Source organism: Thermobia domestica, chromosome 9 (assembly GCF_964235325.1).
Source record: "Thermobia domestica chromosome 9, izTheDome1.hap1.1, whole genome shotgun sequence".
NCBI lineage: Eukaryota > Metazoa > Arthropoda > Insecta > Zygentoma > Lepismatidae > Thermobia > Thermobia domestica.
Genome location: NC_137462.1, coordinates 50712925 through 50726111, shown reverse-complemented (window position 1 = coordinate 50726111; position 13187 = coordinate 50712925). Strand labels below are relative to the sequence as shown.

Below are 13187 nucleotides of genomic sequence, written 5' to 3'. Positions count from 1 at the left end.
TTATTCCTATATTTTCTAAGCAATATTCGCTACTGTATTTATTTTCCAACACCATTTGAATAAATAATTTATCAGTAACTTTCCTCCTTTCCGATAGTTCTTGAAGCCCCCAAAATGTTAACCAATATCCATATTCATGTGCATAGTAATCTTTTTTTTATTTTATAACACAGTAGCCTTACGAAACTTTCCTGTACAGCTTCGATTTTGTTAACAAGTGTGTTGGATAGACTATTCCAGACAACTGAACCAAATTCCAGTTTACATCTAACAAGTGTCTTAAACAAGTATACATACGAACTACCATTTATAAAATCAGGCCATTGATAAAATATAAAACCTATTATGTTTCTTGCAGAATGCACAACGTCATTTATGTGATTAGCAAATTTTCATTGTCTGTCATACAAAATACCGAGATCTTTAATTTGCTGAACTTTGTCTATTGTTGCTCCATTGATTTTATACTTCCTAACAAAATATTGAGTTTTATTAGTGAATGTCATAAGTTTAGTTCTCTCAGAGTTGATCATTAATAAATTATTTTCACACCAATGATTTACTGTATCAAAATCTTTCTGCAGCAGATAATTATCATACTCGTTATTAACTACTCTAGAAAGCTTTATGCCATCTGCGTATAAAAGTATTTTTGAGTATTCGACTTTTGCTAGTAAATCATTGATAAATGGAGATCCTTGTGGTATCCCCTTCCCTATTTGACTTTACTAGATTTTACATTCCCTATCTTTACTTTAAAAGTTCTATTTGATAAGTAACTTTCAAACCAATTAATATATGACAATAATAGGCCAATGTTTGATAACTTACTTAGTTAGAAGTAATTTGTGATCAATGGAACCAAAAGCCTTTGACATATCTATATATATAACATCTAGCTGTAGATTACTTTTTAGTGCAAAGTATGTATAATCAGTAAAATTGATAAGATTTGTTGCAATTGATCTACCTTTATAGGAACCATGTTGCATATCACTTAATATATACTTTACATTAAAATATAAATGTTTGTGCACAATTGTTTCAAAAATCTTATCGAAAACATTTACTAAACTTATAGGCTTATAATTTTTAACGTCATTTTGATCACCATGTTTGTATATTGGCACTACGTGTGACTGCTTCCACTTTGAAGGAAATATTCCAGTCTTTAACGACGCGTTATATATGTTTATTATTCATTGCTACAGCCTTTAATTACATAATATGGAACGTTATCAGGTCCAGGTGTAGTAATCCCTTTAATTTTACTAATTGTTTCAATTACGTCTTTTTGCGTAATGGATGGAATACAAATCGACATATAATTATCATTATTCTCTGTCAGTTTCGTAATCTTACATTTTTACTTTGGTTGGAGTCAAAATTAAAAGAATTATAAAATACGACTTTAAAATTTTCTGCTATGTCAGTAATTTCTAACAATGATGTATCATTATACTTCATCTGTTTTGGTATTGGTTTATTGTGTGATTTTTTGAAAGATCTCCAGAAGTACACATTGTTTTTACAAATACTGTTCTCCAATGATAAGAAGTAAACTTTTCTAGCCTCTAAATATTTTTTTCTAACCACCTTTCTTAAATCGGAGTACCTCTGACACCAAATTTTATTATTTGGTTGTCTAGCCTTTACAAAATATTTTGTTTTTTTATTTATCAATGATTTAAGATCTCTAGGCATCCACGGGTCTCTATATGTTGTATTATTATTATACAGCTTCTTCGGTACGTAAGAATCAGAAAACTTCATGTATATTGTCATACAAGGTTTCAGACATTTTATGGACATTGTTGGTAGGATCTTTAATTTCTTTTATATTCATTATTCCGTAATAAACCTGTAAGAAATCTGCTTTCTTCAAGTCTTATTTGCTGGTCTGTTTGAAAGTTATTATTTCTTATAATATTCCATGAGTACACAAGTGGTGGGTCAAAACGATCAATTTTTGTAATTGGTTCAACATTAAAATTTATTGCACTATTTTCTATATTCGTAAGCAACAGGTAAAATACTTTATCCTTATTCATGACATCGTAATACTTATTTAGCTGATTCAATTGAAGAAGGTTGCTTAATCCTACCACATTTTCTGCTTTTTTCTTAACATAAGAATTGCTAGCGGTTACAGTCTCAGTTTCTCAGTCGATTCCTCCAGCGTTAAAATCACCTAATATTATAAAATTACCGTATATTGTTAACAAGTAAGAACTCAACCAGTGACAGTAATTTGTAAAATTCTTTAACCGTAAAGTAAATGGAAAATAGTGCAAACAAAGTAAAATAATAATAATAATAATAATAATAATAACAATAATAATAATAATAATAATAATAATAATAATAATAATAATAATAATAATAATAATAAAGGAGAAGAAAAATGTTGTACATAAAATTACAAAAATAACTTTAAGGGAAACACAAAGTAAATAAGTACAGGCCAAACATGAAAGCAAACCTAGTGGAAGACTCAGTGGGAAATACTGAAAGACTCAGGAAGGAAAAAGAAAATGAATATGATTTTTTAAAAAATAAAGAACACTTCGATTTCATTAAAATAACAAAGGTTGTAATCACTTATAAGCATACTGTTTTAGGGAATTAAAAAAATGTAAATTTGTATTAAAGAAGTAGTTACTTGTTAATTTAGATGATATTGAGGAAAAAATATGGTGCAAATATTAGTAGCTTAATTATGAATATTAGTAAACATATTACTAGGGAAAGCAAGACAGTGTCAAGTGTCAGGTAAAGAATTTAAGGTTGTGATATATCGACATTTTAATCCAAAGAGGTAAAACCGAATAATATTCAACTGTCGTGTTGGAAACTACAATTTTGTACTACTTAAGTAATGAAACGGAGAGACTATGATGATCCTGCGAACTTTTATGGTAAAGTTTCAAAAGTTTGCTTTATATGATGAATGGAAGATGAATGTAGAAGACCATTTAAGCAAATCAAGAACTGACAGCTTGTCCACGAGGAAAGATGGCATGGAGGGAATAATTGTTTGTCAGAACGTACTCGTAGCAATTTATTTTTAAAGAAGTAACGTATTTTGTAGTTTGTAGTATTTATTAATTTCGTACATGACTACAGGGAAGTCAGGGAAGTACAAGACTATGCTTTTGTAATAAACATTTGGAATATAGTTAATATTGAATTGAAGGAATCAAAATCCAAATATTTTAAGAAACTAATAAAGAATTAGAATGTGGTTAGAAGTAGCTACAAAGAATACAATGTTAAATGGGCATGCTGTTAATTTGAAAGATTTTCTAAAAATATTTGTAGAATACGTATATTTTAATATAAAAACTAGAAAAGGACAAAACAATGTAAAGTATAACAAATTTGTTTTTATTTTACTTGTCCGAAGCCAACGGCATAGACTGATTTTAAAAGCTTGGAATGAAGCTATTTTGTACAGTAATTGATGTATCGTCTTTTATTGTTATCATTAAGAACAAAGTTCGAATTCTGGTGATGAAAATTAATCACTATTAAGGATAATTTGAAATGCTGCTTAATAGTTATATATTAGTGCTAATATATCGTTGGTCTTTATGTTCGTGCAAGCCATAGATTGTAACGCTGAACAAAATAACACTGTTAGTAATTTAATGCTCTTACAATATCACGTTCGATAACATTTCCCTCTTATTACCAGTTAAGGAATAACATAAAATAGTTTATGACAGTTTATCAAATAGTTTAATTATAATTCTAAATATTTGGTTTTAAATAAGGAAATAAATGTAATCATTTTAAAAGTCTAAAGATTTAGACAATAAAATATAAAAACGTTATATATAGCACAATAGAAAACATGATTTTGTGGACAGTCATGTATTTTTAAGACATTCAGTTGTGACACACTCAATTGCATTAATTCTGAGAAGGTAACTATGATACAAATAATATGAACAGTATTATATTGTAATGAACGAACAACATTATAATGTTTATAACTATCAAAAAGCGAGTAAATTTTAAAAAAACACGAAAGTTAAGAGTAAACATAAAATATGCTTAACTTAAATGCAGTCTAATTTAATTTTAATTCTCCAAGGTTATTAAAACAGATTATAGCATATGATGAATATACTCTTTTTATTTTAATTCGGTACCTTCATTTAATTTAATCAGTTAAGATGAACTAAAGAAATTTCTATTATGTATTACTAACTATACCTTATTAAGATTAGAAAATATTTATGAAGGTCGTCCAAAATAATTCAGTACTACTGAGAAATATATTATTCTGCATTTTCATTGGAAATTATGATTTCGTACATGCAACTAGGTAAAAAAATAAAAAAAACTATTCATGAGCTAAAAAGGATAATTTAAATCTTACTCAATTGATGTCTTTAGTTATTCGTATATTTACTTAATTCACACTTTTTGTAAGTGAAAGATTAAATATACACACCAATTCCATGCTTTACCATGATTAAGAATTTATAAATTTAATTTACATCTTACTCGTACAGAGCAATGTGCATGCATTTAAATTCGATAAATTGTTTGCTATTATCTTTACCATGGGGACAATATAAATTCTATTCACAAATTAAACACCGAATTTTAAAAAACCGAGTTCAAATGTTCTGCACCCTCAGAATATTAGTGTCGTTACTCAAAAAAGTTGATTTTACAGGAGAGGCAAAAAACAGTTTTTACATTGAAATAATCCTTAGTATTTTTGTTTCTATTCAAAAGTATACTTTATTTAAACACATGTATTAGTACATACTTTGATGAAAATAGCTTGAGAAAATAAATGCGTATTTGTGTATTACAAATTACATATTAACGAGGATTTTTACTTGCTTTGTGAGTTGCGAGAGTTTTATTCGTACAGATAAACATGTTTTTCTTTGTAATTAAATGATACAATCTTCAAAGCAATTCTCTAATCGTTGTAGAATTTTCACTGATTTAGTTTTCATTCTGTAGATTTCAACCCCTTATAGAAGCTCTGGTATTGTTTAGGCATTAGGTTGTTTTTGCACAATGTTAACAAGTCTGTCTTCTTGCTGTGGGATATAGCAAGATCTCCATCTTTGTAAGCAAGTCGTAATTGAGGCTGAGACTTTTGATCATCATATTCAGTTTTGTACATGATACAATTTTTTGCTGCCTTCTCGACTCTCAGAGTTTTAATGTCTTGCCAATGTACTTTCTCACCACCTTCATTCACAGAGAAATTGTTACCAATTTGAGACGATAGGTCTTTAAGGTCATAAAAGTCTTCTATATCCATTTCTTTGACCAAGTAGGGGGTTCCACTCTTCTTACGTAACTTGATTGCAGAAACCCATTGACTAGGAACTATATTGGACCACTTCTAAGAACTCTCTTCTTCTGTTTTTCTATACAAGAATGCATGTTATCCCCTTCATTCTGTGTCTGGCCTGTAGTGAGGAATTTGTGAGTGATTGAAGAAATATCAACTGTATCAACATCGAACAGACACATGGATGCCAAATGCCTATTTTTATTTTGTCCAATACAATTGTCACTGTAAAATATTATGTCCTGTACACTATTTAGCTTTAAGAAGCTGCACAAACAACTGCCAATCTCACTTGCCCCTCTTTTTCCAAGAGTTTCATTCCACACGTAACAAAATCCTATTTTGTCTTTAGTGCAGTAAATAGTGAAGTTATAAACTGATAATTTCCTTGCATAACAGAAATGTGACACTTCCCCACATGGCGTTGGTAGCACTGACTGAAGATCAAAACAATACACTGCAGCTCTGTCATTAGAAGAAGTGCCCTTAACTTTCATCTCCCGTGATAGTTCTTTGTTTCTTTGGTGTTGAACATATGCTTCTTCCAGGTCTGGTGTTCTTTCTTCTTCGGGAGTATTTTTCCAAGATTCACAAATATTTCATTGATCTTTCTTAGGTTTGTATAAGCTAAGATTGAAATCTGTGTTGAAAATTGTTTCGTAAACGTGCTTTTTGGCGAAAGGTTTACCTTCTCTTATACATTTCTCTTTATACTGTCTATACATTTCTGAAATAGATGAGGTAGCTTCCAGATATTCCGTTTGTGTCTGATTTCTCAAGTAATGAGATTCTATTTTCGGAAAGGAATGATATGTTCTCGAATGTCATACTTTACAATGTCGTCTACTCTGTGATGTTTCCCATGTTTTCCTCTTAGGTCCTCTTCCAGAATATCAAATTTCCCCTTCTTCTTTTGAGCGGTATACACATATCTTTCACTAATACCCAAAGTATTAATGGAAATTGTTTTGCACACTCGTATCTTGGTATTATTGTCTGTCTTTAAATATTAAGCAAAATTTGATGATCTGGAACTGCCTTCTTTCTTTTTCTGATAAGAAGGGCGAACCTCAGTCATGCTGTTAATGAGAAATTCACGCTGTCTGTTTATATCACCGATTTTCCAGAAAGCACTATGAATTGAGATCCGAACATTTTCGTTAATCTTGTTATTACATCTGAGACGACATCTGTAATTACAAGGCAACTTTACTTTACGTTCTTCAACGTTTCTTCCAGTTTGTGTGACGTAGCTTAGTCCCATGTTTCTCTTTCTTTTTCTTACGTTCACTTTCCACTCGCTAACATTTTTCTGCCTCTGTCTAGTACGCTGCTTCTCAATGTGAGTAACACTGGCTTCAGAGTTGATATTCCCATCTTCTTTGCTTGTTCGTGGTTCTGCAACAACTTCTATATTATTCTCCTCTCTGTTCACACTTTCATCAGTCACATTTTTGATGTCGAAATTAGTTGATTGCTTGCTGGATATTTTACCTGAAGATACATTGATTGCCTGGAACTGGCTCCAAGCCTGCGTATGTTCTTGTCTTCTCATTTTCCTCTTGTAAGCTCCACTCTGAAGAGTTCTCAAGCTTAGGTTTCTAGGTCGTATCAATATCACTATCATCCCAATCACTGCAAAGAGGTGTTAATGCTGATGAAAGCTGAAAAAAGGGAGAACGACTGCTAAGTGTCACTATAGATGCTACATTGTAAGACTGGAAAGTGTTTCTTCCAGACGCGCATTCAGATTACTATCTAAAAGGACTGTCCTCACGAAGATTCAATGTTCTTTTAACACAATCTACCCAAAAATTGGGAAATATGGTGATTGATGCACAATATAAGACATTCCGTTATAACAACAAAAAAGCAATTGAAAGAATCATTATACCAGGATAATTCACTAACGAAATGAATATGAGAACAGAAACTAGATATAAATTTTGGCTCTAGATCATATCCCATACATGGCAAATCCTCATTTTATGTAAATGGCCAAACCACCCAAAAATAACAAATTTTAAGATGAGGTAAAATTACGCTCTCAGAAGATTGTTAGCTTTAGAGGTGAGGTGAGGTGATTTTAGTTGAGCGTCCCGTTCAGCAGCGAGGCTATATGAAACGTGGACCTACTGATTAACGTACTGATTAACTGAATCCGAACCACATAAGCTCACGCCGGGAATTGAACCCGGGTCTCCCACGCCAAAGGCACGTACGCTAACCGCTTACCCACGAGGGAGCTCTGCTAGCTTTAGAAATAAAGACTTCATCTATAATATACATTGACAGCTGTACAAGCTCACAAACGAACTGTGGAACAATTGGAACAGGAATAGTACTTGCAGAGTCTCTGACTCAATTGGGGTGTACGGCGCTCAGTGGTAGAGTGCTTATCTCTGGTTCATCATTTCTTTAATCATCATTCACTTGTAATTCCATCCGTCTGCATTAGTACTTTGCTTTCGTAACCATGCGATGTTAAACTAAAGATTTTATTTCATTTGTGTCTCAATTGTTCTAGCTTCTTTTGTAAGTTTGTACAAATGTCAATGCAGGTTATAGGTTGAGTCGCCATTCGTAAAGCTAGCAATCGTCTGAGGAGAGTATTCTCACTTCACCCTAAAATGGACAAAGCCCATCACACATTAAAACAGTCAGAATGCCCTAGCAAAATCAGAGTTGTGAGTTACATGGAAATTATAATCATTCTCTCCACGTATGACACCTATATCAAGTTGCGTTGAATATTCGGTGTTTTAGAAGGAGAATTCTTACCTCTTCATCCATTGATACATCTTCGTCACCATCTGCAGTAAGTTTTGCCTTTAATGCTAATGATAATATTCTCGTTGCTCTTGTATCATAAGGAACACGACTCATCTTGCTGCCTCCTTTACAAAGGACTACAGTAAGTTTATGAGACTAGATTACTCCTGCAGTTTGCTATGGAGAATGTTTTGCTTCTAGTGGGTAAAGTAAGAAGATGTTTCACCGTTAAAGCGTTGTTCTAACAATTATCGGCCTATTTGATGTAATAATAATAAAAGAACACAAAACGAAAGCCGATCTCTTTTTGGAAGGAAGTGTTTTGCGACAGTATTATTCTGGAATTGTAATCTGAAACTTGAACTAGATGGGGAAAAATACTGTCGTAACAGGTTTACTACAGTATTTCACTGAGTTCTATAGAACATTTCTATTAATGTAAAACTGCAGTTTCGTCTCCCCTTCCCCCTATATTAGGAGTATGACTTAGTACACTCTATCCTTGTTGAAACATCACAGCATAAGCCTAATAATGGGAAAATCTCATAAATCGAATTTTCGGAGTTACGACACTATTATTCTTGGAGTGCGATGTTTTAACTCATTTGGTTTGAGAATGAAAAACAAAATGTTTAGTTGGGTGGAAATTTTCTAGCCTTCGTAATTGGGGTCTCTGGAGAGTGAAATTGCGTTCTTGTCATATCGATTCTGCATCACGTGAGTGATCTCATATGAGATTACTGGGACCTTGTGATACAAAATATACATGTATGGTAAAGACTGTAGAAAATCTAAATTTGAAGGCAAAAACAAAAGGGATGGATATATATGATTTCATTTTGAAATACACATGAACTTAATCACATTAGCTTTGATACTACGTGCTATTTTGGTAAAACTACAAGGAATCCTGGATTTGATATAGCAGGATATTTGTCGTTCTGCACATTCTACTCTCTCACAATAATGTTGTATTCTTTGGTAAGCAAGTAATTATTCCCATCAAATTGAATGTCACCTATTCTCAGTAGATCGTGAGTAGCAGAATTCAGAATGGAGCGAATTTTGTTAGAAGACAACTTGTTACTTCCCTTCGGAAGTACGCAGTGTCATGGCATATCGTCTAGTTTCCTTAAACACTAGCCAACTATACACAACCGCCATATTTTATGCTATAATAAGTAGTAGTCAGTACCATTTGTTGTCACGATTATGTAATGGATATTTGACACAAAACCAAAAATGAAGATAAGTATGTACCTCCAATTTTTTTGTTATAATTCCTTATAACATTTGTTGCTCATTTGACATTTTATGTTTTTCCTTCCGTTAAAAGCGTTGTGCCTTTATCAGGAAAATAACTGTTTGAAACTATGTGGCAATAGTTAGATAACTGTTATAATTTCACCTTACAACCAAGGTTTAATACGTTTTGTCGAAATGATAACTAGAAGAAGTTAGTATTCATCTTGTTGATTTCTTTTGCACACAGCACTGGACAATGTGGCACTCGTTGCTTGCTTATCGTTCCTCTTGCTCGAAATTTCATATCCTTTATATCTCCTACCAGCTGAATACTTGTAAAAATCAATATAAATCTACTTTATCAGATGCTAAAATAAATAACAGCAGCAGGTCCAATTGCTCCCAGCCAAAACGCCCACACAAACGGTCATAACTCCCACAGAAATGGACAAATCTCCCAAATCCTCGAACGGTCATAACTCCCACAGCAAAAGCTCCCAAACTCCAGAAATGCCAAAACGACCACACAATCGGTCATAATTTCCACACAAACGGAGAAATATCCCAAATGCACCAAACGTCAAAACACCCTTGTAATTCTTTTTATTATTTTTAGCGTGTGAAACTTAGAAGACGTGCAACCAATCTGGATCAATTCAAATTGTAGGAGGTCTGTTTGATTGTGTGGATGTTTTGTCCATTTGTGTGGCGGTTGTGACAATTTCTGCGTTGGGAGTATTGTCCATTTATGTGTGGATGTTTTATCCATTTTTGTGGAAGCTATGACCGGTTCTGTAAACGTTTTGACATTTCTTGTGTGAGTGTGGGGGGGGGGGGTTGGCTGTGAGAGTTATAACCGTTCGTGAATTTGAGATATTATATATATTATTTACAGGAAATCATATCATAAATATTTGGTTCTAAATAACCAGAAAAATCTAGCCATCTTAAAACCGTAAGCTATAGGTGACAAAATCGAGATAGATTATGCCTTGCCGAATACAACAGGATATCCTCTGTACAAGCATCTATTATTTACATTTTATATAAGATGTTCTCACGTGTTGTTTATTAGAAACGACTTACAAACATAGGAATTTGAACTTTATAATATTGCTATCAGCGAACATAATTATAGTGTGCTTTGAAAATTTAAAAGCTAGGTGATCACAAAAAATTAGTATATCTAAGTATCGTATAACTTAACCCTTTCACTGTGGAAGGCGACGGGAAAAAAATTCCCTAAAATGCGAATGTCGATTATAGTCGACGTGTTAAAATTTGTCTGTATCTTGGTTTTGTCGATTGTAGTCGCCAAAGGTTTTCTGTGTGATTTCTATTGTTTATCGAGAACAATAGAACACAAACAAAAATGAACAGTACAACTTTGGAGACTACTCTCGTCAAAGCCAAGATACGGACAAACAAATTTTAACACGTCGACTATAGTCGAAATTCGCATGTTAAGGAAATTTGGTTCTGTGGACAAAAGTCAACTTCCTCTGTGAAAGGGTTAATATCAAAATAATTTAATTAAAATTTTCTCTTAAAACGCGTATGTGGCAATATGCTATTCTCCTATTGATTTGGTATATACATTGATCTTACTCAGTTAAGAGAAACGAGAGTTTCGGATTACATGTTTACAACTACAACTTATTATATTCGTAAAATAAATGTCAAAAGCATTCGCAATGCTTCAGTATAAAGAGAAATGTTTCATTATGAAATGCGATTGGTAATTTCGTTTTTATGTATGTGTGAAACCTATAACACATAAACTACCTTACCAGGTAAAGAGGACAGCAGAAATTTAACACAATTAAGGCTTCAGTCAATCGTAGAATTATTTAGTTCACACCTTTCTTAAATACAACTTTTAATTGGCAAACGAAGACCATGCTTTAACATAATTAAGAATTTGTAAACTTCGTTTATGTGTTACACGTAATATGCAATGCATATTTATTTAAATTCAATAAATTGTCCGTCACATTTAGTATGAAAACAATAGGAATAATATTCACAAGTTAAGTTCAATTTCAAACGCTGACATTCAATGATTTATAGACATCTTAATAAGCAGAAATTACACAGCAAAGTATAATAAGCACATTCGTTAATTAAGCTATTATTTATATTGCATTTTTAGTAAAACAATATGCGTTTCTAATGTTTAATAAAAATAAATGTGCTTATATGGTGAATTATTTATATGGAATATTACTTAAAGCAAAGCATAAAAATTAAATTTAAACGTTGATCAAAAACTTAGCTTTCATGGTCGGTAATATATAATTCAACATCACCAAACGCAATTTTTGCAATAAGTACGCTTACCATTTCAAAGTAAATAATATATTATGCATAGTTAAAAATGTATAGATAATTAAAACAATACTGAAAAAAATAAAAATGCGTTTCGCTTTAAAACACCCTTTTTATAAAGCAAACATATTTGAATGGGTCTCATTCGAAAATGATAATTTCAAAACATTTATGAACTTTATATTGCGTAAACATCGAGATAATATATATATATATATATATATATATATTGTCAAGTTTATCAGGTTTCCTTTGCTTTTCGATTATAACTATTCCATTTCTTACGTATGCTTATTGTACACCACTATACGTCCTAGGGAAGGTCACGTAATGTTAATTTGAATATTGACGATACTATGCTCAATCGACTAGTGTCTACATATGAAACAATTAATTTTTATAGCAAGAATGTTAAGACTAAGAGTGTTAAAATTTTCAAATTGAAAAGAGTTCGCAAACAGTTTGAAGTAATGCATTTTTTAAAATGCATGCTACATTTTTGGTATCTGGGGGTTTTCTTGGGCGCCAAGGACAGTCGTGATGTAATAACGTATGCACACTTATCAGGGAGCATATGAAGGGTAGTGCTTTTTAGTAGCGTCTTTCAACTTACAAAGTGCCTTCTGTTTGGCACACAGGGTCGATAACACGATAACATGTATTTGCCAGCGTTATTCGACTGTATTAGCATCCAAATGTCACTTTCTTGTGTGGAGACCTTCAGACTGAACAATGACATTTTTTTCCCGAATCGCTTACCCTCTGAAATGACGTGGACGGTACTGCGAACCCAGTCGGTATCTGCTTATGCATTTGCATTTCATATCTCAGCGCGAGCGTTTTCATAATATTGAACTGATTTTATAGTTGGTTGCCGGAAAAATGCGCAATCTTCAGGTAATATTTCATGATTTATTCTGCGGAAAATGTAGCTAAAAAATTAAACAACCAGCTAGCGACGATGTATGAAAATATGTTTTACCTTCAAAATAGATGCCACCTTATTCACAGCTTTAGCGCAGATTTCCGTAATATTTTTTGTCTTGTTTTGTTGTTGAATATCTTCTAATATTCATTGGAGATTGAATAATATTTTCCCATAATCAAAATTTCAATTATTGAAAAGTAAAGAAATTAAAAAAAAATATTTTTCCGCAATGCATAAGCGTTGGTTGACAGGGTTTGGAGTACTGCTCGGGACAGTTCCGCGGCCGGTTGCTCTGGTGCTGCGCAATCTCTTTGAAGCGTCAATTCCACGTTATTTATTACAAATGTAAGGCCAGTGATCTGAGATGATATTCGAATCCATTGTCAGTGGCAGTTTTTGGTGGAAAATATATTTAGTTTAACTGATTTTAGTTTTCCACATATATTAGTATGTTGCAGTGCGTAACGTGTAAAATGATTGCTGGACAGCTGATCTTCGCAAAATAATACATTGATGACAGTGCGTTTTGAGTAAATAAAGGTCTCACTCCTACTTAAAGAAGGCAAGGATATCACAATATTGATT

The 13187-nt window shown here is 32.4% G+C and overlaps 1 long non-coding RNA gene across 1 annotated transcript in view; it reads right to left on the bottom strand.

Moving 5' to 3' along the window:
* Window positions 1-11208, bottom strand: part of LOC145693990 (uncharacterized) — a 38127-nt gene extending 26919 nt beyond the window's left edge. The window contains exon 1 of the long non-coding RNA XR_014132876.1: window positions 11137-11208. This is a non-coding gene — a long non-coding RNA (uncharacterized LOC145693990). The remainder of the gene's footprint in view (window positions 1-11136) is intronic.
* Window positions 11209-13187: the final 1979 nt, after the last annotated feature.